This window comes from Trachypithecus francoisi, unplaced genomic scaffold (assembly GCF_009764315.1).
Source record: "Trachypithecus francoisi isolate TF-2019V2 unplaced genomic scaffold, Tfra_2.0 Lachesis_group19, whole genome shotgun sequence".
Taxonomy (NCBI): Eukaryota; Metazoa; Chordata; class Mammalia; order Primates; family Cercopithecidae; genus Trachypithecus; species Trachypithecus francoisi.
In genome coordinates, this window is record NW_022681464.1 from 7,344,398 (window position 1) to 7,372,133 (window position 27,736).

Below are 27,736 nucleotides of genomic sequence, written 5' to 3' on the forward strand. Positions count from 1 at the left end.
CTCACTGCATCCTCCGCCTCCCAGGTTCAAGCGATTCTCCTGCCCCGCCTCCTGAGTAGCTGGGATTACAAGCGTCTGCCACCATGACCAGCTAGTTTTTTTTTTCTTTTTTTTTCGTACTTTCAGTAAAGATGGGATTTCACCATGTTGGCCAGTCTGGTCTCAAACTCCTGACCTTAAGTGATCCACCCGGCTCAGCCTCCCAAAGTGCTGGGATTACAGGCATGAGCCATGGCGCCCAGCCCTCTGATCAGTTTTATAAGGGAATTCATCTCATTCATGAGGGTTGTGCCTCATGACCTAATCACTTCCCAAAGGCCCCACCTTCTAACACAATTAGCTTGGGGCCCAGGATTTCACCAGATGAATTGTGAAGGGACATAAACATTTAGTCCATTGTAATATTATAACTAGTAATCTTTGTATTCTTATAAATTCTAACACATTGCTATATATTCTTTTAGATCTATGTAGATTATATCATATTCGAATAATGTCAGTTTCATTTCTTCCTTTCCAATTTTTATATTCTTTATTTCTTTTTGCCTTGATATACTGGCTAAGGATATCCAGTACAGAGTAGAGTAGCAGAGATGGTGGACAGCCTTGTGCCATTCCTGATATTAAAGAGAATGCTTCCAGTGCATCACTGTTAAGTTTCATAGTAGCTGCAGTGGTAGATGGCCTTATCAGGTTAGGGAAGTTCCATTCAGTTCTTAGTTTATTAGGAGCTTAATCAGGAATAACAGTTATATGTTTTATCAGGTGTCTCCCTTACCCTCTTATGAGATGGCTATATGATTAGTCTCTTTTAATTCATTATGGTGGTGAATTACACTGGCAGATTTTCTAATGTTAAGCCATTTTCTTCCAATTCCTTAGAAAAATTCAACTTGATAATGATATATATTTTAAAATTTTTTGTGTGTTTGGTTTATCAATTATTTATCAGCCATTTTTGCATCTTGATTCATGAGTGAGATTGGCCTGTAATTTTCCTTCTTGAGACTTCACTGGCCTGAAGTCTTTATTCACCTTACAAAATGGGTTACCAAATAGTCTTTCATTTCTTATGCTCTAGGAAGATTATGTATAAGATGAAATGGTTTACTCATTGCATGTCTGATAGAACTTTCCTGTGAAACCATTTGGGACTCTTGTTTTCACTGTGGAATGATTTTTAAATTACTGATTCAATGTATTTAATGATTTCAAGACTCTTCAGATTTTCTATTTGTCTTAGAGTTCACTTTTACGAATTATATTCTTCCAGGAATTTGTCCATTTTATTTAAGTTTTCTAACAAATTGGCATAAAGTTAATAAAGCATATAAAAATATTTTGGCATGAAGTTTGATAGAAATTATTTTCATTATCATTCAGTACTAAGTATTTTTAAACATCTGTTATGATTTTTGTCTGTGGGGTTTTTAATTTTACAAATATAACTTGTTTCTCTTTGTTTTCTTAGTTACCATTTGATACTGATATCAAATTTAATTACGCTAAGATCAGAGAACATGGACTGTTTTACCCTTTGAAGTTATCTGAAACTGCTCTGTATCTTCTGGTCATTTTTTTTTTTTTTTTCCTGCAACCTCTGCCTTCCGGGCTCAAGCAATCTCCTACCTCAGCCTCCTAAGTAGTTGGGACTATAGGTGTGCACCACCATGCCCGGCTAATTTTGTATTTTTTGTCGAGAGGGGGGTTTGCCATGTTGCCCAGGCTGGTCTCAAGCTCCTGAGCTCAAGTGATCCACCTGCCTTAGACTCCCAAAGTACTGGGATTACAAGCACGAGTCACCGTGCCTGGCCTCTTCTGGTCAGTTTTAAAACTTGTTCTATCTGTTCTCTAATTTGAGGTGCAAGGCTGGTATTAAACACACTAATTATTCGAAGCTCAAAGTTTAAAACATATATCCTTGCTTATTGTATCTGTTTGACAAGAGTTTCTAAATTTTCCACGCTAATATTGTGTTGGCTCATTTCTCTTTGTATTTTTATCAACTTTTTCTTAACATATTTTGAGGCTATTTTATTATGAATGTATTTGGAATTATTACTGTATTTTCCTGGTAGTATTCCGTCATTAAGTAGCAATCTGTCCATATTTTAGAAATACTTTCAATGATATCCTTATGAGTGGTCTGTCTCTCACTTTCAATTGAACTGATAATGTTTTCTTTTACTCTCATTCTTAAAAGATGATTTTTCTGAGTTGTCAATTATTTCTATACTTTCAAAATATTTTCTGTCTTTATTACATTGTTTTATTTCTAGTTACCATGATGATTCCAGCTGACAAAGAACTAACACACACGCACACACACACACACACACCCCTTCTCTGACAAAGATGACTAGGACAACAACAATTACACCCTGATAAAATGGTATTTTGAGGCTGGACTTCAAACCAAGAGAAGGATATTGTCAGTTGCCTGAAAAGAAGAGGGACTAAAAGTCTGAGCATAGTGGGAGCTTAGGCCAAAGGTCTCACATGTATGGAGACCTGAAAACATGAATGTAGGCTGAGGTTCTAAACCCCTCAAGAGGAAGGGAGCTCATGTATGGGTTTCCTGTGTTTGGGAAGCCAATGACATTATTCTAGGAGTCATGAAGGGCACTTTCTTGTATAAAATGAGACCCATAGACCCCCTAGTTATCAGCCCAGGGAATTCACAAGGAAGCGCCATCTTCCAAGGACCAGGAGCAACAAACAAACAAAAACAAAAATAAAAAAATTGCCCATGAGAAAATGGAACCCCAAGCTGATGTCATAACCAAAACAGATAAAACTCTCCATTAAAGACTGAAACTTTTGTTGAAAAAAAATGTTTTAGGGCACAAGATCCAAGTATATGCCATTTGTAAGAATCACATACACAATTTAATTATAGACAGAAAAAGATGAAAGCTAGCTTGGCATGATGGCTCGTGTCTGTAATCCCAGCACTTTGAGAGGATGGGGAAGGAAGATCGCTTGAGCCCAAGAGCTCAAGACTAGCCTGAGCAACATAGGGAGACCTCATCTCTCCAAAAAAAATTACTAAATAAAGAAGAAAAAGATGAAAGCCAAGGATTGGAAGAGAATATACTATACAGATACCAAAGCAAAGCTGGTCTTGCAATACTAATTAACAATGTAGAATGTGAGGAGGAAAGTATAAATAAACAGGATCATTGCTTAGTGATAAAAGGTACAGTGTGCTAGGACATATAATAATCATGAATCTTTATGTGCCTAACAACATAGCCTCAAAATAAGGGAAGCAGAAATTGAAAGAATTGAAAGGCACAAAAGACAAATCCACAATTACTGTAAGAGATTTTAAACATACCTTTTGTAAACAGACAGGTCAAGGAGATACAAACTAGTAAGACTATAAAAGGTTCAAACAAGACAAGTAACAAGCATGAGCCAATGGATCTATATATTACCCTGCACCCTGCAAATGGAAACTACACCTTCTTCTGTGGCATACATTTATAGAAACTAACCATGAACAAGACCATTAAGGAAATCTCAGCAAGTATCAAAGAAACAACATCATGCAGCCCACATTATCTACCATCATGCAACCAGAATTCAGTGATAAAAAGAACTTCCTCTGCCTCTATCCATTAGTCCAGTCTTATAAGATAAAGGCAGTCTTATCCATGCTGGACAAGAGCAAGGCTCAGGAGAGGGTGAGAGAACTATAAAACAGAAGGAGACTGGGGATGATATTTCTGATGTTTCTTTTTTCTTCTTTTTTTTTGGGGGGGGGGTACTGAGTCTCATTCTGTCTCCTAGGCTGGAGTGCAATGGTAAGATCTTGGCTCACTACAACCTCTGCCTCCTGGGTTCAAGCAATTCTTGTGCCTCAGCCTCCCGAGTAGTTGGGATTACAGGCGTGTAACACCATACCCAGCTTTTTGTATTTTAAGTAGAGACACGGTTCCGCTATGTTGGCCAGGTTGGTCTTGAACTCCTGTCCTCAAGTGATCCACCCACCTCAGCCTCCCAAAGTGCTGGGATTACAGGTATGAGCCACTACGCCCAATCGGATGATGTTTCTTAACAGAACTTGAGTGCATGTTATGTGCCCCTCCCTCTGTCCCTTCCTTTCCCTCTCTTTCTCAACAGGGTCTCACTCTGTTACTCAGGCTGGAGTACAGTGGCATGGTCATGACTCACTGAAGCCTTGACCTCCTGGGCTCAAGTGATCCTTCTATCTCGGCCTCCCAAGTAGCTGGGATTACAGGCATGCACTACAGTTAGGCTAATTTTTATTTTTGTAGAGACAAGATCTATATTGCCCAAGCTGGTCTCGAACTCAGCAGTCCTCCTGCCTTGGCCTCCCAAAGTGCTGGGATTACAGGCGTGAGCCACTGCTCCCAGTCCCCTTTTGTTCTTTTTGTTCTTCCCTTTTTTTTTTTTTTTTCTGAGACAGTCTCTCTTTGTTGCCCAGGCTAGAGTGCAGTGGTGCAATCTTGGCTCATTGCAACCTCTGCCTCCCAGGTTCAAGTGATTCTCATGTCTCAGCCTCCTGAGTACCTGGAACTACAGGCGTGTACCACTATGCCTGGCTAATTTCTGTATTTTTAGTAGAGATGGGGTTTTGTCATGTTGCCCAGGCTGGTCTTGAACTCCTGACCTCAGGTAATCTGCCCGCCTTTGCCTCCCAAAGTTCTGGGATTACAAGCGTGAGCCACTGTGCCTGGCCCCCTTTTGTTCTTGGCATGAGTGATAACATGGTCGTGATATTTATACATCTTCAGAGCATGCTCAGCTGAGTCTCCTTTGCAGCTGACTACATCAGAGTGAGGTAGGCAGGAGAAGTCTTATACTTATTTTACAGATGAAGGAACTGATGAATAGAGGAGCTCACCTGCCAAGGTGCTGAAAAAGTTTCACTGGTAGAACTAGGACTCAAATTCGTGTATTTTGACCTCTCATTGGTTGCTTGTCCTACTGCATCAACAGTGGGAATAATTAACAACTTCACATCTGTTTAAATTATGGTTCTGAGAGGAGGCCCTAAGCCATGTCCATTACTACCCTCACTGTCTGGCAATGGAAGATTTTAGTACATGTTTGTTGAATGAATGCCAAGTCAAGTTTTTAATTTCTGCTTGGGTGTTTGCATTTATTTATTTCTTAATAACTCTTTTCTCATAGTAAAAGTGATGCCTGTTCATTGCAGGGAATTTTGAAAAAACAAAGTAGAAAGAAGAAATTTAAATTTCACATAATCCTCTCATTAAACATTTTATAAAATGCATTTAGTGGCTGCACAATAGGTGTACATGTGCTCAACATTTAGGCTATTTCCAAATTTTCCCTGTTATAAATAATTCTGTGACAAGTACCACTGCACCCTCATTATTTCCTGAAGATAAGTTTCTGGAACTGGAATTACTAGGTCAAAGAATATGAAATTTTTTAAGGTTTTGATAAATATTGCCAAATTCCCTTTCTTAAAGCTTTACTAATTTGCCTTGCCCATTGTAAGAAAGTATTAATTTCTCTGCACCCTCATCAGTTTTTTCCCTTTTCCCTTTTTAAATGTTTTATTGAAATATTAGCTACATAGAAAATGTACACATCATAGGCGTATGGCTCAATGAATTTTCACACATTGAATATGCTCATGAGCCTAGCATCTAGACCATGATATAGAAGATTCTCAGCACCCCATAAGCCACCCTCAGGCCCCATTTCAGGCATTGGCACGTTCCCAAGGGTAACCGTTGTCCTGACTTTTAACATCATAGCTCAATCTTGCCTGTGTTTGAACTTTATTGACTTTACATAAATCACATAGTATTACCCTTCAATGTCTGCCTTATTTTACTCAACTTTAGGTCTGGGAATCTTTCATTTTGCTATGTGTAGTTGTAGTTTGTACATTCTCATATTTGTATTGCATTTTATTGTGTGACTATACCACAATGTCTACGTCTTTTTGTAGGTGGGCATGTAGATAATTTCTAGGTTGGGACTATTAAAACCAGTGCTGCCTCCTAGTAAATTATTGTAAACATTTGTGTTAGCTATATATACGTACAACTGAAATTGCCAGGTCATAACACTCAATATTTTTAATTAAAAAAAAAATTACAGCTGGGCGCGATGGCTCATGCCTGTAATCCCAGCACTTTGGGAGGCCGAGGTGGGTGGATCACCTGAGGTCAGGAGTTCGAGACCAGCCTGGCCAACATGGCAAAACCCCGTCTCTATTAAAAATACAAAAATTAGCTGAGTGTGGTGGTGGGCACCTGTAGTTCCAGCTACTCAGGAGGCTGAGCCAGGAGAATGGCTTGAACCGGAAGGTGGAGGTTGCAGTGAGCGAAGATCATGCCACTGCACTCCAGCCTGGGTGACAGAGCAAGACTCTGTCTCCAAAAAAAAAAGACAAGCTGGTGCTTAAATCACGGAATAATAGCTAATGAGGATTTTGGACCAGTTGGCTACTGAGTGTTAGTTGGGACCTGAGGCCTTTCCCTAGATTTCTCAAGTCATGCCTTGTTGGGGACTCTGTCTCCATAGGTGTGTAACCATGAGAATATATAGACCCTTGTGTCTAGGATTTATGTGTAGAAATGGAGACATTCTCAAATAAATATATATGTAAATGTGGTCAGAGTTGGGGGTGGGGCTAGTCACAGGCTTGTGCAGATGACTGTGAGCAGGGATTAGGGGGTTCTTCTGTGGGCACCTTTTGTTCTGGGTGTGTTGATATGGGTTGGGGCAGATTGTGTAGGGCTTGAGAAGCCAAGCCAGGATGTTGGGGAGTTTATTCTGTTGGTGGTGGATTGTCATTGAAGGCTTTTTTGCAGGTTAGTGCCTTGGGGAAGCAGTGTTTTTAGAAACACCAATGGGAATGTAGCCGCAATCCAACTAATACTGGATGCAGTGGCCCTGACATAAGAACTTGGAAGTCCAGGGAGGGGCCGAGGAGTGCCCTCAGTTATGGGTGAAGTCTCAGGAGTCGGTGAAACCCTCGTGCTGCAGTGTGCTGCCACTTCCTGCAGCCTCCATGGTGCCTTTCCTGCCCACCCCTCCTTCTCTGACAAACTGGCTCCACACAGCGCTCTCCAATACATGCTCCTTGGCTGTGCTCCTGCCTACAGCACTGACCACACCATATTCTAGTTGTGGAGTGAGTTCCTTGGAGCAAGAACCACGTGTGTCTTATTTATCATCCTGTCTCCAGCACCTAGCACAGTGCCTGGCACATAGTAGATGCTCAATAAAAATTTGTGGACTGATGAATATTATTTTGCGTCATACCTATTTCCCCTCCCTGCCAACCCCGTTTGAATGACTCCCATCTGCTCATCTTGGCTCTTACCCACTGCCTTGTGATTTCCTTCATCCCCTTTCTTCAGGGTTCTTAAATCCTGCATACAGGTGAAGATGTCAAGGCAAACTCAGTGCAGAGGCAGGTTCAGTGCTTCCCCTGCTCTCTGCTTCTGTGAATGTGGGGCTGATGTGTAGCCTGGACAGCCCGGGGCCCAAGAAGCCTGCCTTGGGCAGCTCCCACAAGTGAGGCTTCAGTGGGGAAGCTGCCTGAGGCTCAAGACTGGAGGTGCCTTCATTTTAGTATCAGCCAAGTGCAGGCCATTTTGGGGAGGTTGTCCTTTGTCTGACTCCTACCCTGCAAAAGGCAGGCAGTGCTAATATCAGAAGACGGAACCGCCACACCAGGCCCCGTGCAGTCCTTTGTGTTCATTTTGTTTGGGTGGTTATTTCCCCACTGGAGTTTGGACATGATTCATAGTAATAAAGGCTACCACATCTTGCTGGATCTACCTGAAGCCAAATGTGAGGGGACGCCAGCCCTGCCTGAAGCTTTTTGTGGAATAAGGCTGTCCTCTTTTGCCTCCCCCCCCTTTTTTTTTTTGCCAGGTTGACCATGAAATGACTGCAGGGAGACAGGGAGCCTGGAGCATCCAGGCAGGTGGATCTGCCAGCCTGTCACTTCTGACTGGAGAGAGACCAAGGCCTGTAAGTACTGGATGTACTGGATTTCCTTCCAGGGCATTCTGTTTTAACAGTGGAGCAGGAGCAGCTTTCTCACGGAACAGTCAGGGGTCTGTGTTCTGAGGAGCGGGGATGCCGGGGGGACCATCTCCGTGGTGCTGCCCTCTGGTTCCTGGGGTGGGCTGGTTCCATGGACTTTTTCCTTCCAAGTGTGTGTGACACAGGTGTGACAGTGTGCCCAGCATACCAATTTTCCTGCCAGGCATGTTTAAGGGCTTTGTCAGTCTCAAATCAGTTTTCACTGTCTCCAGCAAGATTCTCCAATTGATGAATTAAAAAATAACAAGAAAGCAAAACAACACAGAAAAATCCAAAAACAAAATCAAAACACAAACCCATTGCAGCCCCTGAGGGGACAGCCTGTGAGAAGCTGGTTGACAGCAGAGAGCAGGCAGGCAGTGTTTCAGTTGTTTCTTGCCACATAGCAAACCAGCCCTAAATATAGTGGCTTAAAGCAACTGTTTGCTCATGATCATATGGGTCAGAATTTGGGGAGGATGGTTGGGCATGGTGGCTCACACCTGTAATCCCAGCACTTTGGGAGGCTGAGGCAGGCAGATCATGAGGTCAGGAGTTTGAGACCAGCCTGGCGAACATGGCGAAACTCTGTCTCTACTAAAAATACAAAAATTAGCTGGGCATGGTGGTGGGTGCCTGTAATCCCAGCTACTCAGGAGGCTGGAGAATCATTTGAACCCGGTAGGCGGAGGTTGCAGTGAGCCAAGATCGCACCATTGCATTCCAGCCTGGGTGACAGGGCAAGACTCTGTCTCAAAAAAATAAATAAATAAATAAAATAATTTGGGGAGGATTCTGTGGAGACAGCATTTCTCTCTTCCACTTGGGTTACTCAACTGGGGATAGAGGATCCAAGATGGCGCCACTCCTATGTCTGGGGCCTTGGAGCTACTCTTGGCTGGGAACCTCAGTCCTTCTGAACATGGCCTAGTCCTCTCTCTGTGGCCTCTCATTCTCTGGGGCCTCTTTCTCCTGTGGCTTCTCTCTGTAGCAGAACAACCTGATTTCTTTGCATGTGGCAGGAACCTGCCTCTGCAAAGAAGCAGCTGCAAGATCATGTCAAGCCCAGAAGGTCCTTGGTGCCACATTCTGTTGGTCAGAAAAAACCCCATGGCCAGTCCAGATTCAGGGGGAGGGAAACACAGCCCACCTCTTGATAGGTGATTGTTGTGGCCGCCTTTGGAAATAGTCTATCACAGGAAATAATCCGTTACCTCCATTGCTGATTTTCCTCTCACCATTGTCACCTCTAAGCCTGTCCCTCTTTACCTCACCCTACTCCCACTGCAACCCCTCCCCCTTGCATCATGAAAGAGAGGGGCTGTTACCTGGCACAAAGGAAGGAGGTCAATTAAAAAAAAAAAAAGGAAAAAGCTCATGTGATATTTTTGTGGCTATAGATGATGAATCCTAGAACTCTATTGTTCCTTGTAAACCTGCTATGTTTGTCTACAAATTTAGCACTTGAGAGAATGCTTTGTGATTTCTGTTGTGGGAGCCTCCAGCATGACTGTGAAGCCGGCTGAACCCAAGTGCCTGTTTCCCACATTTTGGTGTGTCCTCATCAGCTGGGGTTGCCCTTCATGATGCAACCATAAAATGTGCACCTCACACATGGTTAAGCACCTTATTAGTTGTTCTAGCCTTCCTTAGAATAGACGTGAAGTTTAAATTGTCAAACTCTAAGTGAAATAGCTATTTATTTTGCACTTTTATTTGGGACAGAAAATCTTGGAGTAAGCTTAGGAACACACCTGCAGCCCAGTTACAGCTATTTACAGAGCTGGAAAACCAGAAAATGAGAACAGGAATAAAGAGGGTTGTTTTTCATGAGGTACAGGAAGAAATTTTACAATAGGAGATCCTGGAGGCCACCTCAGGTTATAAATAAAATCTGAGGCCTTTTCACTGTCTCGAAATCTTTTACCCCATTGTGGTTGCTGCTGTCTTTGTCATCTGCCCTGTCCTCCTCCAGCTCCTCAAATCCCATCAGCCTTTCTCTCCTCCTTCCTCTGTATCCTGAGTCCATTTCCAGGATCCCATGCGTCTGATGTTTCCAAAAGCAAATTTCCAAAATCAAATTTGCCTTTGGGAAGAAAACAAGCCTGTAGTTGATCGGTTCCTGTTGCTTAATGCCCTCACTGTAATGCTGGCTTAGCAGATGATTGGAGTTTAAAGAGCTTCTGTTTTTCATTGGTTTTAAATGGGGTATCATTAAGAGCTGAGAGAAGAAAGATGAGGCTCACCAAGGTGCACTTCAGAACTGCTCTGTGCCATTTACCCTCTTCCTGGAAGCTGATGTGAAGCAGCGGTTTCAGGTCCCTTAATGCTACGCAAATACAAGTGCAGGGAAAAGTATCAAGTGCACATTGTTTCTCTTTGCATACTTAAATTAGTGTGGATTGAGGGTCAGGAGACCTGAGTATGGTAATCCAGCTCCGCCGAAAGTGAACCCTGTGATTTAGGGCAAGTCACTCTCTGGGCTGTGGCATCTGCATCTCTCAGTTGGGGATCTGGACTCAATTCAGTCTATCAGACTCTGGGCCGAGCACTGTACTGGGCACTGGGATTAAAGACTGAGCTAGGCTGTGTCCTGCCCACAAGGAACTCAGTGTAACAAATGATCTCTGAGGTTCTATGATAATTGAAATTCCCTGACAGATGCATGTCCCAATCCTAGGCATAGGAACGCAGCAGCGCTGGCTCCTGCAGAAGGAAAAACCGCTTCGATGATAGTCTGCTGCCTTCTAGTAAACCTTAGGTAGACGAAGAATCTGGGGCCAGTCATTAGCAGGCATATATGTTTTCTTAAGGTTTATTTAGGCAAGCAATCTGCCAGTTCAGCTAAGCTGAGTTTGGTATCAAGTAATTCATCAATTAATTTTCCATTGCTAATGATCAGACCTTTCTTTTAATTAAGTTATTGTTTTGCTCACTTGTGACTCTTTTCCAGTAATAAGTACTTCATATAATTAGCAAAAATAACTTTGGCTTCAAATTGGAGATGACAAGGCCCCCAGAGTAAGTCCCTATGAAAGGAAAGGCCAGTGATTAGCAGCTTGTGATATAGCGGGAGGGAGGAGGAGTATCGAGGACACCTCAGCCAGGCCAAGAGCAGGTGCTCATTGACTTAGCAGACACCCCTAACATGAGAGCCAGGGCCCTGGCCTGCAGATCAGCCTCCTGCCCTTTGCCTTTTTGTCAAAGGTTCAATGATTGTGGGAGACGGATGGTGGCCTGGACCATACGCTGATAGGAGGATGGAGACAGGTGATGGAACTGAGATGTATTTTACAGCCAAACTCAGCAGAATTTAGTTCCAACAGAATAGAGTGGATGGAGGCTGGAGAGGAAGGGGATGAGTCAGGTGTGACTCCCACATGTTTCTGGATTGAGCTCCTGGGTGGATCAACACAGCATTTATGAAAGTAGGGGAAACTGGGAGGAGCGAGTTTGGGAGAAATATAAACAGCTTAGCTTTGGGAGTGCTGAGTTTGAGACACCTGCTGAGTCATCCTGGTAGAGATGGTGGAAACCAGCAGCTGAGTGCCACTCTTCTAAGACAGGTTAGGGTGGACATAGTGCTTTTGCGAACTTTTGACCCTAACTTGCTGTCATAATGCTATCCCTATTAAAACAAAACAAAATAAAACAAAAACAAGATTCAAGTTCAAAACATCTTACTTAACAAATAAACCATGCAGCTCAATTGTTTGGAAGATGGGAAGCAACTGTATACGTTTATACTGAAGACCTACCTGGTACTGAGAGGTAGTCTGGAGTAGCAGAAAATGCATGAGATTAAGAGTCCTAAAAGACTAGTGCTTGGCCCAGTTTCATCACTAATAATCTTGTGTAACTAGAGGAAAAAGCATCTGATACTTTGCTTACCTCCTTTACACATGTATCATGAAAAAGATGGGTAGAAGTGTTACGGAAATTATATATGCTATGAAGTTTACAAAAATTATTTTATTCGCATTGCAATGTGAGTTTCTCAGTGGGAAAGCAGTGAGAAAGGGGTAGGTTCTTTCTCTTGTGATAGTTTCCATGTTCCCTTTTGTTAGCAAAATAACATCTGCTTGTTGTTTTTTTAAAAAAGGAAAATATAGAAAAAATTAAAAATCACTCATATTTTCACTACTCTGAGAAAACTACTTAATATTTTGGCATATCTCTTGTGGGCAATATTTTTGTGGAAGTTTAAAAATTAGAATTTCTTTCAAACATGTAGAAGTGTACAGAGAAATTATGTATGTAACTATTATCCATATACCGTGAGTCATAATTAATCAATCTTAATGTTTCTGCCTTATTTTATTCTTATCCTTTCCTTTTTTAGAATTGAAAGTAGACACCATTGACTCTCCCTCCACCCTTCCTCTTCCCTTTCAATTATCTTCCCTTTCTTCTAAAATATAATAACTATTATGTAGTTTTTACTAATCTGAATATAAAATTATATTTCATTGTTGTTTTAAACTTCATTGAGGTAACTAATTTTTTTTCATTTTTGTATACATTTATTAATCTACTCTTTCCCTACTGATTTATAATGCCAAGTTTTCCATATGTCAAGTTTATGTTTATGAGTTTCTCTCTAGGATTGCTATTTATTTATTTATTTATTTTTTGCTTAATTATCTATCTCTATGATAATAACATATAAGTCTTACTGAGTTTTCTAATAAATCTTGATCTATAATAGAGCAAGTCTCTCCAGCATTTTTTTTTCAGAATGATCTTAGCAATTCTTGGCCCTTTATACTTCCATATGAGCTTTATGATCAGTGTCAAGTACTTGACAAAAAACCTTGATGGAAATTTTTAAAAACTGACATACAATTTACATACCATAAATTTCACACTTTTAAAGTGTATAATTCAGTGATTTTTAATATATTCACACAGTTCTGCAACCATTAATACTAGTTCCAGAACATTTTCGTCATCTCCAAAAGAAAACCTACACCCATTAACAGTCAGTTCCCATTCCCTGCGTTTCCCAGCCCCTGGAAACCATTAATCTACTTTTGTTTCCATGGATTTGCCTGTCCTCTATGTTTCATGTAAATAGAATCATACAATACGTAGCCTTTTGTGTCTGGCTTATTTCACTTAGCATAATGTTTTCAAGATTCATCCATGTCCTAGCATAAATCAGTACCTCATTCATTTTTTATGGCTCCATTGTTTGGATATATTTTGTTTTACCCATCTGTTGTTACGTATTTTGTTTACCTATCTGTTGATGGACATTTGGATGTTTCCACTTTTTGATTATTATCAAGAATGCTGCTATGAACATGTGTGCACAAGTTTTTGTGAGGGCAGATGTTCTCATTCTCTTGGGTCTATACCTAGGAGTGAAATTGCTAGGTCTTTTGGAAAATGTACATTTAAACTTTGAGAAACTCTTGATTCTTTCCCAAAGTGACTGCACCATTTTGCATTCTAGTAAATGTGAAGTGACAACCTGCATGCATTTTTATTGAAACTGAATTGGCTTCCAGATTGGTTTTGGGAGATTAGCCCCTCAGTATTGAGTCTTCTCTCCATCTGGAATACATCTTTCCCCTTGATCAGATCTTTTATTCCCTTCCTGTCATCTTGCTGGATTCCTTTATTATTTTAGCTTTAGGTGTATTCTCGGGTTCTAAAGAAGCAGATAACTAGAACCAACAGAATATACATACATGTATGGAAAGAGATTTGTTGTGAGGGATTGCCTTATGTTATTATGGAGGCTAAGAATCCCTAATTCTGTCATTTGCAAACTGGAGGCCCAGGAAAGCTAGTGGTGTAGTCCCAGTTCAAGCATGAAGGCCGGAGAACCAGGGGAGCGAAGGGTGTAAGTCTCAGAGGCCAAAAGCCAAAGAACCAGGAGCTCCAGTGTCTAAGAACAGGAGAAGGTATATGTCCTAGCTCAAGCAGAGAACAAATTCACCCTTCCTGCACCCTTTTGTCCTACTTTGGCCATCAAAGCATTGGATAATGCCTACCCACATTAGTGAGGGTGATCTTCTTTACTCAGTCTACTGATTCAAATGCTAATCTCTTCTGGAAGCATCCTTACAGACACCCTCAACACACCCAGAAGTATTTTACCAGCTATCTGGGCATCACTGAGCCCAGTCAAGTTGACACATAATAAAATTAACCGTCACAAGGTGCATCATGAACAATGATATCATTTGCAACTAATGAGAATGTTGTTTCTTTCTTTCCAGTTATTACACTTTGTTTATATTTTTATATTGTCTTATTGCATTGGATAGGACTTTGAATTCAGTCATGAATAATTTAGGTGATAGTGACATAATTTAGGGTCCTGTATTGAATGAAAATATATCTAAATTTTCATTATTACATTTGATGTTTGTCATTAGTTTTTAATAAATATCTTCATCAAATTAAAATTATTTTCTATTCGTAATTTACCAAGTTATTGTGACTGAGTATGGAATTTTGTCAAATGCTTTTTCTTCAGCATTTACTAAGCTGATCATATTTATTTGTTCTTCTTAATCTGATAATGTGACACATTATATTAATACATTTTCTGATGAAGAACATTTTATATTTTTAGTATAAATGGAAAATTATAGTTGATAAATTGTATCAAATATGTATTTGATACATATATCAAATTTATTTGATACATATTTTAAAGAAATATAATATTTTATATTAAATATAAATATAATTCTATAATATACTCAACAGAAATATATAAATATTACATACTATATATAAAATTATAATATAAATATTATAAATATTTGATATATGTATCATATACATACTATTTATTGATATATGTATCAAATATGTATTTGATATATGTATAAGTGACAAATTGTAGTTGATCATGATGTAATTTTGATGCATTGCTAAATTTCATTTGAGACTTTTAAAAATAGGATTTTTGCCTATATTGTCATAAGTGAGCCTAGTCAACAACTTTCTTTAATTGTACTCTTTATGTGACATTATTAAGGTTATACTAATCTCATGAAATTATTTTTCCAGTTTTCCTTCTTATTCTATTCTCTGAAACAGTTTGCTTTGGGTAGAGATTAACCACTCCATAAAGTTTTGGCAAAACTTGCATATGAAGCCTTCTTGGTCTAGTGCCTTTGAGGAGGGAGGTACAGATTTTTATCGGCTTGGTTTTGTTTGTGGTTACTAATGTATGCAGGTTTTTATTTCTTCTTGAGAAAGTTATGATCATTTATACATATATATGTGGTTTTAAAGAAAATTGTGTTTTTCTGTCTTGGTTCATAGTTTCTTTTTTGATGTAAGAAATATCTACTGTTTTGTCATGAAATTCCCATTTAAATCCTATTGCTATATATTTTTTGGTCCCATATTACTTTTCCTTTTGTGCTATCTTGCTACAGATTTGTGTTCTAAAGAACGAGGTTTAGGGCCGGGCATGCCTGTAATCACAGCACTTTGAGAGGCTAAGGTGGGCGGATCAGAAGGTCAAGAGATCAAGACCATCCTGGCCGACATGCTGAAACCCCACCTCTACTAAAAATACAAAAATTGGTGTGGTGGTGCACGCCTTTAGTCCCAGCTACTTGGGAGGCTGAGGCAGGAGAATCGCTTGAACCAGGGAGGCAGAGGTTGCAGTGAGCTAAGACTGCGCCATTGTACTCCAGCCTTGCGACAGAGTGAGACTCCATCTCAAAGAAAAAAAAAAGAAAGAAAAAGACTAGGTTTAGGTTTTGGTAATTAGTTTCCTCTTTCATTGATGTATACTCTCATATTTAGTATCTTATCTCTTCTACTTTCTTTGTGTTTATTGTTGTTTTACTAACTCCTTGAGGTGAACATTAAACTGATTTGTATTTATTCCTTCTCTCTCTCTCCCTTGTCTGACACTAATAGTGTTACATCTGTTATCTTGTCATTATTATTTGTCTGGAATGTCTTTTTCCATTACTTTGGTTTCAACCTCTTTAGATTATTCTGTTTTTTATGTCTTTGTAACAACACATAGCTGGCTTTTCTTCCCTTTTATTTAATCTGAGAATTTGTCATTTAATAGGTTATTTTAATCCTGTTCTGGACCAAGCTAATGAACCTCCAGTGTGGACTAGAGACCTCTAAGAAAGTGGCTCAGAAGGAGATCACCAAGGAATAAAACATTGTCGGAACCATTTGCCCATCAAAGTGACTTCTGCCTTTGAGCTGTGGGCTTCCTCCCTCAGCTCCCAGCAGTCTCCTGAAAATCTTTAAATGTGGACCCAAGTGTCCCTATAATCTCAGGTATTCTTGTAATTTGAGAGTTTAACATTCCTTACAGTGGTAGATTTCACTTTGAGCATGGGGCTTTCGTCTGCCTACGCTATATCAGCACATTAGGGAGAGAAGCTCCTCATGCTGAACTTTCTAAACAGGGGCTTTTTCTTCTCCACCACTTCATCCCCAGCTTCCAGTATGGTGCCTGATTATATGTGCTATGGTCTGACTGTTGATGTCCCCCACAAAATCATGTGTTGAAGCCTAACCTCCAAGGTGATAGTATTAGGAGGTGTGGCTTTTGGACGGTTATTATGTCATGAGGGTAGAACCCTTAGGAATGCGATTAATGCTCATATATCAAAGATCTGAGGGAGCCTGGTCCCTCCTTCAGTGATGTGAGGACACAGTGAGAAGGCACCATCTTTGAAACAGAGCAGGCCGGGCATGGCAGCTCACACGTGTAATCCCAGCACTTTGGGAGGTTGAGATAGGTGGATCGCTTGAGGCCAGTAGTTTGAGACCAGCCTGGCCAACAAGACAAAACACTGCCAACACTAAAAAAACAAAAAAAGTTTGCTGGGGGTGGTGGCACATGCCTGTGGTCCCAGCTACTCAGGAGGCTGAGGCATGAGAATCACTTGAACCTGGGAGGCAGAGGTTGCAGTGAGCCAAGATTGTACCACTGCACTCCAACCTGGGTGGCAGAGCAAGACGCTGTCTCAAAAAAAAAAAAAAAAAAAGAAACAGAGCAGGCCCTTGCTAGGCACCAAGTCTGCTGGTGGCTTGATCTTGGACTTTCCAGCTACTAGAACTGTGAGCAATAAATTTCAGTTGCTTACAAATTACCCAGTCTAAGATATTTTGTTATCACATCACAATGGACTAGTACAATATGCATATGTATATAGATGCATATATATATATATATATCTACATCTGTGTTTTTGTCTACACCCACATTTACATGTATATGTCTTGACAAGGATACTTTCCTTGACAAACTTTAGTCAGGCTCCTCCAAGCCATCTTCTAGCCTAGCCCTTGACCTTGGCCAGCTGAGCCCAGTTTTAGCAAAGAATCCTGCTAAGCCAGTTTATTGAGAATCCCCCCAACCCTTGATATCTGAATACCCTTGATATCTAATCAAGTTCCTCATCCCTCACCCTTGATATCTAAGCCTTCAGCTTGCCTTTAGCAAGAATCCTGTTAAGCCAGTTTAGCAAGAATACCCTGCCCTTGATGTCTAATCAAGTTCTTCTTAGTTGTTTCCACCCACTGGTCCCTCACTTTGCTCCTTGGCTGTAAATCCCCAGCTGTCTCTGCTGTATTCAAAGTGGAGCTCAGTTCTGCGTTGAAGTCTCTCTCTCCCCTAATGTGACAGCTTGAATAAAATTTGTCTTGCCATTTTAAACAAGTGTCTCACGCAAAATTTTCTTTCATAGTCTTCTATGTCTATATAGTGAATAAATTAATAAATGAATGACATGGGGCTGGAGAAGTGCTTGTAATTGTGAAAAGTGTCCTGTTGTACTTTGAAACTCAATGCTTAAACAAGTGTATGGCTTGCTGTTCCCAAAGATTTCACCTCAAACTTGTTCTCATTTGCCTATGGAAAGTATCTTTGCTAAATATTGTGCCCAGTTGCTGAAATGGCTGATATATCTTGAATGCTGGCCTATGGAAAGTGCTTGCAAGTCACATCTGTGACATAGAGACATTTAGAAGCTAGAAATCTAAAAGGCCTTTTGTCTTAGTCCGTTTGGGCTGCTATCACAGAATACCATAAACTGGGTGACTTACCAACAAAAGACATTCATTTCTCACAGTTCTAGAGGCTGGGAAGTCCAAGATCAAGGTGCCAGTAGATTTGGTGTCTGGTGAGGGGCTGTGTCCTGGTTTACAAACAGCTATTTTTTGCTCTTTTCACGTGGTGTAAGGGTCGAGGGAGTTCTCCAGGGGTCTCTTTTATGAAAGTTCTAATCCCATTCAGGAGGGCTCCACCCTCATGACCTAATCACCTCCCAAAGGCTCCACCACCTTCTAACACCATCTCCTTGGGAGTTAGGATATCAGCATGTGTGTCTGATAGAGACACATATTGTGTCTTTCAACCTGCAAACCAGAACGTGATGTGCTGAGAGGAGCCCTTGGGGAGAAGCCATGGTGAGTAAGAGTGGGAAGGAGAATTTGGGTTTCCTTTATTCCTCTGGCCTTGGTTACCATATTGACAACAATGAAGACCCAGTCGTGAAAAGACTTTGCTTCCAGACTAAAATGCATTTCACTTTGTACAAACTCCAGCTGAGAGTGTGGTACCAGGCTACTCTTTATCCCTGCCAATCAGTTTTAGTTGAATAGAACTGTTGGGGGGCCTTGCTGTCAAGCAGTGAGCACATGCCTTATCTGATGCTGGAGAAATTGTTGCCAGGGATCGGTCATTGTTGACAATGGAAAGGCTTGGACAAGAAACGGAAAAGAAAACTCTTCCTGTCATGTGGTTTCTGTGGTGCTGAGGGGGTATCTGATGAACAGTGGAGGAGGCTGGGCTAGAAGAAGATGACCTTCTGCTTTGATCTAACTTGACCTACAGCAGAAGCTAATCATGAGTCAAAGAGGCAGGTACCAGGGTGTTCACTGCAGCCATATTTGCAGCAGTGAAAATGGAAACAAACATCGGATGACCTCAGTGTCTATTAGTAGAGGAATGGTTGAGCTATAGAGTGCTATGTAATCCTTTAATAGAGTGGGGTGGAGCCTATTAGGATGTATGTCCCACTGAAGACCCAATGTCCTTTTTTCATAACACATATCATGTAATACTCCTTTTACTAGCCTGAAATGAGACTCATAAATACATGTAAACCTACCTTCACATAAAACTAAAAAAAAATCCATTCTGTGTAGCTACCTGTAACATTAAACAGAAATAAAAGGAAACTCTATCAGTGCTTAGGCAGGAGTAGACTAGGAGACATAATGAAGTGGACAGAAGCTTACCCCTGTGCCTGGAGCCACTGCTTTGATATGGATGCTAGGCGGGTTGTGTGGACAGCTTAGTTGCTGAGAGCAGCACTGTTATTGCAATGAGATTTCTTTTAAAATGATGAGTAACTCCTGCTAAAATTATGAACAAAACAAAGTCCGTTTCTCTACAGTGCTAGAATGCAGATCAAGTCTTGGCTGAGTGGGATTGTGGAGGCATTGCAGGTTATTTGGCACCCGCATTTCCAGGTGGGTGTGGTACTGCCTGTGTTAAGAACCTCAAGCTCCTGCCACCTCCTTGTTCTATGGTTGAAGAGACTGAAGAGTCTGGGGTTAAAGGCCTAATAGGGACCAGAAACCAAGACCCTTGCAATAGTACTTCCCAGTTGCCTCCTGGATGCCTTCCTCCCTGCCAAGGAGTCAGTGGGAAGAGCACAAGCTGTGGGATGGGAGGCCTGGGTGTTGGTGGGTCCTAGCTCCGTTGACCACTTAAACCTCTCTGAGCATCAGCTTTATCTCATTTTAAAATTACATTTGTACTTTTAAATTTTTGAAGCAATCTCAGATTTACGGAAAGGGCACAAATGCAGTACAAGGAGCCTTCTCTCACCTCTGAACCATTTACGAGTAAATTGCCAGCCTGATGCTCCATCATCCCAGAATATTATTTAGTGTGCATTTCCTATAAACGAGAACTTTCTCCTGTACAACCACACCGCAGCCACTAAAACCAAGAAATTCACACTGATTTGCTGCTGCTTCATAATCCTCAGACCCTCATTAAGTTGTGCAAGTGTCTTGATGTCATTTTAGCAAAAGGGCCCAGTGGGGAATCACACGGTGCAGTGAGTTGACACCTGTCTTTAGTCTCCTACACTCTGTGGGCAGTTTCTCAGTTTTTCCCTGACTCCCATGGCCTGAACGCTATTTTGTTGAATACAGGCCAGTTATTTTGTAAGTGCCCCTCATTGAGGGTTTGTCTGATGTTGACATGATTATATTCAAGAGGTACCTCTTTGACAGGATGGCCACAGGAGCAATGCCATGTCCTTCCCATTGTCAGTTTTATTTTCATAAGAAAAGCTGGGCTCCTTTATTGCACCCTCCCCACAGGCCAGCACTGGGCTCAGTGCTTTACCTGCATAATTTCATTTAGTTCTCCTCTGGGGTATGTTCCGTTACAATCTCTGTTCTAGAGATGAGCAAACTGGCTCAGGTAGCATAAATAACTTGCCCAGCTTAAATAAAATTCTGAGATGAACCAAGACTTGAACTCCTGTGTTCTAGCTTCACAATTGCTGAACATATTGACTATTGTCAAAGAAAACCATAGCCAGACACTAAAGAGGTAAAGACAGATTTTAATCAGAAACTATTGCAATAAGAGAAAAGAGACTTCAGGATAGAACTAAGCTCAATCCTAAACATAACAAGGACAATTGGGGACTTACAGTCAAAGAGCAGAGTTGCAGGAGCAGAGTTAGAAAATTACTAATGGAGACATCAAGGGTTGAGGGACTCTTGCCAAACAAACCTAACAGGATTCTTGCCAAAGACAGGCCAGGTGATTAGATACAAGGATGGGGTTGATTCTTGCTAAAACTAGACTTTTCAGTTCCATTAGAGACCTCCCTGGCACTGCCAGGACTAGATGGCAGATCCCTCCTCTTACCCCATCTCCACCCATTGTCTCTCTCCCAGAGAGGTGGGTCTCACTTCACCGTGAGCTTCCCAAGTGGCGTAACTGTTCTGTTTTTTACTTTCTCACCTGCAACCACGGACTTGGGACCCCTGTCCTTCCACTTCACTTGTGGTGGTGGGGGTTGATTGAGACAACAGATGGAAAAGAGCTTTGCAGAGTGCCCCGTGAAGGTAGAAGATTCTACAGGCTGCCCTTTTGGCTGGCTCCCAGGCACAGTCCGTTGGGGAGTGCCCGCTACATGAAGATGTAGTTAGTTACCATTCCCCGGGTGAGCAGACCAGTTGGTGGGAGCTGGCCGGGTTAGGAGGAGGGTGATGCCAAGGAGGCTATTACCATGGTGACTTGGTGGTAGCCCTTCCCAACCTCCCTTAACTGAACCCTTGCAGCCAGGTTTCCAAAGCACTGCTTTCCAGCACATTGGAAAGCTATTTCCACCTCTGTGAAACCTGGATCGTGTCTGACAGCTGAAACCCAGCCTCTCAGAAGACCCCAGAAGGTCCTTCATCAAGCCAAGCCTGGGGAGTGAGACTCTGGCTTCCCAGAGCAGACAGGCAAGCCTGGCTGCATCTGTGAGGATGTGTAGTGACACAGAGCCAGCTGTGGGGAGTGACATGCGGCGAGTGCTCCTTTCTTTGTTTCTCTCTGATTTATTCCAGTTGTGCTCATAAAGGTGATTTGATTTTGTGGTCATTTTAAACAATGAGCAGTTCAGTCTTATTCGCCCCATGATTACAGCTCAGCTTCTGACTGTAATTGATGTTAGCCAGGCTGGCTAATGTAATACCTTATGAAGATTGGCTCATTAATTGACTGTAGAGATGTCACCCACACACTGGAGGTATTAACAGTCACAGGCCTTAGGTAGTGCTGACTCAGCAATGGCGGGACTGCAGATTTCTGTTCCTTCTGTTAGGATGAAGTCCCAACAGTGGGATTACTAGGTTATAGGGTACAGATATCTTTATGGGTCTTGATGTATTTTACTAAATATTTTACCCAAATGTTGTACCAGATTTTATTGTCACTAGCCATTTACGAATGTTCTCACTTGCCTGCTGTCCTACTAGCATTTGATTTATTAACTCCATTTTGGGGGGCTAATTTATAACTATAAAATGGTGTACTATTGCCTTACATTGCATTTGGAGGGTTTGAGTGGTTTAATTTGCATATCTTTGATTACTAATCTATTACTAACTATTTAATATGTTGGTTTATTGTTTGTTTTTCCTCCTATGTATTGTCTGTTTACATCCTTGGCTCCTTTCTGCTGAGTTTTTTTTTTTTTTTTTAAGCAGCTTTATTGTCACCAAGGAGCCACAGGGACACAGGGACATGAATAGACACAGCTCCCAGTCAAGAGCGAGGCCAGGAAGGATGTCAGGAAGGTCATTTTTGAGAGCTCAGCTGCATGCATTCATGAAGTACTTTTTTTATTTTTTTTGAGACGGAGTCTCACTCTGTCGCCCAGGCTGGAGTGCAGTGGCACGGCCTCGGCTCACTGCAACCTCCGCCTCCTGGGTTCACACCATTCCCCTGCCTCAGCCTCCTGAGTAGCTGAGACTACAGGCACCCGCCACCATGCCTGGCTAATTTTTTGTATTTATAGTAGAGATGGGGTTTCACCGTATTAACCAGGATGGTCTCGATCTCCTGACCTCCTGATCCTCCTGCCTCAGCCTCCCAAAGTGCTGGGATTACAGGCGTGAGCCACCGCGCCCGGCCATCTATTCCTTTGTTTGAGAAAAAGAAGAGACAGTTCCATTTTCTCTAATCCTTAACTCTGGTGTCTGGACGAGTGGCTGCAGAGTGGATGCAGAGATGAGCACAGTGTGATGCTGCCCTCAGGTTGCTGATGATTGCAAGGAGGCTGCACCAGCGTCTCCCTGCCGACATGAGCTGCTGAGTGGTGCTACTTGCAAGTATATTGGGGGCCCAGAGGACAGAAAGATCCGTGTGGGCTGAGGCAGTCAGGATGTGGGGGATGGTCCTGAAGAATGGGTAAGATTTAGCCAGAAGGAGAGACCTGAAGGCCTTGCTAGGTGGGGGAAAGTGTCCGCCAAGCACTGGGGACAGGAACTTTTACGGTGTTTGTGGGACAATGAGGAGTTGAATCAGGCTGGAGCACATGGTTCCCATGGGAGCTGGGGCCACTCTAGGCCAGGGAGGAACAGTGGCTCATGCTATGAGCAACCTGGGCCAGGCCAGGTGCAGGTTACCCTGAGTGGGCACAGAAGGCATTCTGGTGGTGGGAGCATGAGAAGACAGAGTGGGTACAAGGTGGACAGCTCTGCAGCAAGGCCCAGCCGGTGCTCTTGGCTTGCAGATTCTGCATCCAGTGATACTGGCTGCTGGGCACTGTCAGGCTGTATAACTGGTCTGGGTCATGCTCTGTAGGCTGGTCTTGGGAGAGCCTGAAACTGCCCCATCTGGCTACATAGCCCTAAAGACAACACCTAGCAACATGGAGTGACAGGGATGTGCAGTCTTCTCGAACTTAAATTGGGTTAGTGATTGTGTGTTAATGGATTCCTGTCTGTTGGGTATGTCACACAGGAAAAAAAGGCTGGGTAACATTTCTCTGTGTGTTGATCATTTCCTTATTTATAAAGTAAGTCTGTAGGGCTTAGTCTAAGATGAGGCCACTCTACACTGTTGCTGTTTTCTGAGCATTTCCGCATCATCTGTATGAGCCTTAATTTCATATACTGCCTGGTGTTTGTCTTGGAGGGTTTCTTATGGGTAGGTCTCATCTCCTTAGTGAGACAGCAAGCTCTCTGAGGATAGGGAAGTAGCAGGCTTCTTCCCAGAATCCCAGTAGGGCAGGACCACAGGGTGTGGACACCGTAAGTGGTCAGGATACCCCTGTTGCTTGGTTATGAGCCACCTTCCAAGTATTTTATCCTTCAGCTTCACTGAACTCCCCTGAGGCTGGAAGCATGAAGTGCTAGGGTGGACCGTGAGCCAGGGAGCTTGGGTTCACATCCAGCTCTGCCGTCCTCTCACTGTGCAGCCTTGAGCCGGTCATTTTACTCTCCTGTGCCTCAGTTTCCCCAGCTGTACAATGAGACAGCCATTGAAAATGGAGGTAAGGATATTTCAGATTCTTTTCCATGTTCATGCTTTCTTCACATACTCCTGTGACTTTCTAGGGATGTGAATCCTAGCCCTGTGACTAGATACATTGGAATGTCCCAGAGGATAGGGAAGAGGACCTTTGTCCCCTGTGCACCTTCCTTCTGGCCTTCTGCTCTGCCTGCATCCACAGATGCTAAGATGGCGCCAGTTCAAGGTATTCTGTGCAAGGAATGCCCAGGCCAGACCTGCCTCTCCCATTTGGTACAGAAAATAGATCTTGATGATGTGGAAGATTCAGAGTGCTCACATACCCAAAATGCCTTTCCGTGACCACCATGTCCTGCTTAATGGGGTATTTGGGGAGCCCGCAGAGCCTGAGCTGATGCCACCTGGCACTTGCTTCGTAAGAAGCAGGGACAGTGAGAGCTTAGGGTCTATTTGGGAGCCTAGTGTCCATGCCATGAAGATGTTCTGTGATGCACGGAGTGACTCAGAGGAGAGTATTCCAGGCAGAGCTGTTGGGTAGGGGTCTAGGGTGGGAATCTGAGGTATCCTTCAGATGAACTCTTACTTTGTACAACATCATCCTATGTGAACAACTCTCTTTGGAGCCAATGACTTAGTGCCATCTTTGCCACATAGTTCTGGCAGCACCAAGCCATTATTATGCACCATGGCAATAATCATCACCATGATAATAACAACAGTCTATTTGTTCAGTCTCTTAACTTGGAAATAAATAAGACAGCTGATCCAGTGTGAGCTCCAGCTCTAGTCTATCTGCCCCATCATCACTTAATAACGATCACGGAGCCCCTGTGTGCACACGGCGCCCTGCCCAGCACTCGAGATATTAAATCCACCTAGAAGCAGAGTATAATAATGCTGACCCCGCAGGGATGTTCCAAGAATTAATTCCTGTGGGCTCTCCATTCCGCTTTTCTCCAACACACTCAATCTTAGGAACCCAAGAGTTGGTGACATTTATCCCATGAATTAAAACATTCTGCTATTGCCCCTGGAACTCTTCATTACAATCCTGAGTCAGTCAATGGCAGAGAGGAATACTATTTATTAGTTAAGTGGCTGCTATTGAATTCTTAATTCAAGTGGCTTTTAATTCAGTGTTTTCCTTGCTACCCTTCATTTTGCCCTTGCTCATACAAATTTGCCCATTAAAGCCTGGTGGGGGGCCATGCTGATGCCTTTTATCTTGATTTTGTTGTGTTTTATTTTCTGGAGAATGGTTTTCAGTGGAGGAGAAGGCAAGACACTCAGAGTAGACAGGGAGGCCAGATCACCAGGCCTAGGGCAGGCTTTGCCACCGTCTGCTGGGAGGAAGTGGGCGGGCTAGAAGGAGCGAGGGCGTCAAAATGGCTTTTCAGATAAGGTCTTACAGTGAACATGGCCTTCACTGGTGTCTTGTGCTTTGGTTTTGTCAGCTCGAAAACCTTACTACAGTTCTTGCACCAGATATGAGTCACAGAGCTAGTAGGTGGGATGCATAGACCATCTCCCTGACCGGAAGGGGGCTCTTGAGTGATGGTTGTTGCAGTCTGCCTTGATCTGCTGCATCTCCAGGAGGTTACCCAGGCTGATCACAGCCACTCCTTGGTGTAGCACATGTTGTTTTCAACAGCTTTACTGGGATATAACTGAATTACAGTAAATTGCACATGGTTAAAGTGGACAATTTGATAAGTTTAGACTTATGCATACACCTATGACATCATCACCACATCAAAATAATAGACATATCCTTCACCCCAAAAGTTTCCTGTGTCCCCTTGTGATCATACCCTCCCACTCTTAGTACCCAGGTGGAAGGGGATGCTCAGTGACAGATCTTCTCTGTCATTACAGATTATTTGCATTTTCTGGAATTTTATATAAATAGGCTTACACAGCATGTAATCTTTTTATGCTGTTTATCTCACTCAACATAGTTATTTTGAGACTAATACAAGTTGTTGCATGTATCAATAGTTCATTCATTTTTATTACTGAGCCATATTCCATGGTTGTTTATCCATTTGCCTGTTGATAGACGTTTGGGCTATTACAAATAAAGTTTCTATGAACATTCACATACGAGTCTGTGTGGATACGTTTTCATTTCTCTTGGACACATACCTAGGAAGGGAATGATTGGACCGTGTGGTAGTATGTCTTTAACTCGTTAAGAAACTGCCAAACTACTTACCAAAATAGTTGTGCCGTTTTCCATTCGTATCGGTGATATAGGAGAGTTCTAGTTGGTCTGTATCATCCTCGACATTTGGTATTTGCAGTCTTCTTATTTTCACCATTCTAATTGTTGTGGAGGGATGTATCATTGTGGTTTTGATTTTTATGGCCTTTATAACTAATGACACAGAACATTTTTCATGTGCTTCTTTGCCATTCTTTTTTTTTTTTTTTTTTTTTGGTAAAGTTCTGTTCAAATCTTCTGCCCGTTTGAGAGACAGTTGTTTGATTTCTTATTGTTGAGCTTTGGGAGTTGTATACTCCAGATATGTGGGTTGAGTATTTCTCACCTTCTGCAGTTTATCTTTTCACTCTCTTCATGGTGTCTTACAAGGACCAAAGTTCTAAATTTTTATGAAGTCCAATTTTTCAGTTTTTTTCTCTTTTATGTACAGTGCGTTTTGTGTCATATCTAAGACATTATTGCCTAACTAAAGGTCAGAAAGATTTTTCTCTGTTTTTGTACAAAAATTCTATAGTTTTAGGTTTTAATTAAGTTTGAGTTTATTTTGTGTATGGTACAAAGTATATATTTAGCTTTTTTGCAAAAGAATATCTCATTGTTTCATCAAAATTTGTTGAAAAGACTATCTTTTTCCCATTGAATTGCTTTTACACTCTTGTCAAAAATCAGTTGTTTGCAGCTGGGCATGGTGGCTCACGCCTGTAATCCCAGCACTTTGAGAGGCTGAGGTGAGCAGATTATTTCGCTCAGTAGTTCAAAGCCAGCCTGGGCAACATGGTGAAACCTCGTCTCTACTAAAAATACAAAAATTAGCCAGGTGTGGTGGCATGCGCCTGTAGTCCCAGCTACTTGGGAGGCTGAGGCCTGAGAATCGCTTGAACCTGGGAGGTAGAGGTTGCAGTGAGCTGAGATCGTGCCACTGCACTCCACCCTGGGCAACAGAGCAAGACTCAGTGTCCAAAAACAAACAAACAAACAAAAAAAACAGGCCAGGCACGGTGGCTTACACCTGTAATCCCATCACTTTGGGAGGCTGAGGCGGGTGGATCACCTGAGGTCAGGAATTCGAGACCAGCCTGGCGAACATAGCAAAACCCATCTCTACTAAACATACCAAATTAGTGGAGCGTGGTAGTGTGCACCTGTAGTCCCAGTTACTTAGAAGGCTGAGACAGGGAGAATTGCTTGAACCTGGGAGGCGGAGGTTGCAGTGAGCCAAGATCATGCCATTACACTCCAGCCTGAGTGACAGAGCGAGACTCCGTCTCAAAAAAAAGAAGAAAAAATAAAGTGTGCTGGGATTTTGATTGGGATTGCATTGAATCTGCAGATCAATTTGGGGGATAATTGACATATCAACAGTCTTCCAACCTATGAACATGATATCTCTCCCTTTATTTAGATCTTTAATTTTCTGGCACTATTTATAGTTCTCAAAACAGATTTTGCACATCTAT

General features: G+C 42.1%; 1 protein-coding gene across 2 annotated transcripts in view; it reads left to right on the forward strand.

Moving 5' to 3' along the window:
• ZBTB7C (zinc finger and BTB domain containing 7C) overlaps positions 1 to 27,736 on the forward strand; it is a 381,637-nt gene that overhangs the window by 125,661 nt on the left and 228,240 nt on the right. Inside the window, exon 3 of one of the 2 annotated variants that reach the window (XM_033177799.1) lies at positions 7,897 to 7,995. The exons of the other annotated variant lie outside the window; for it this stretch is intronic. The gene's annotated coding sequence lies outside the window, so the exon portion shown is untranslated. The remainder of the gene's footprint in view (positions 1 to 7,896; positions 7,996 to 27,736) is intronic. 2 annotated transcript variants of the gene reach the window in all.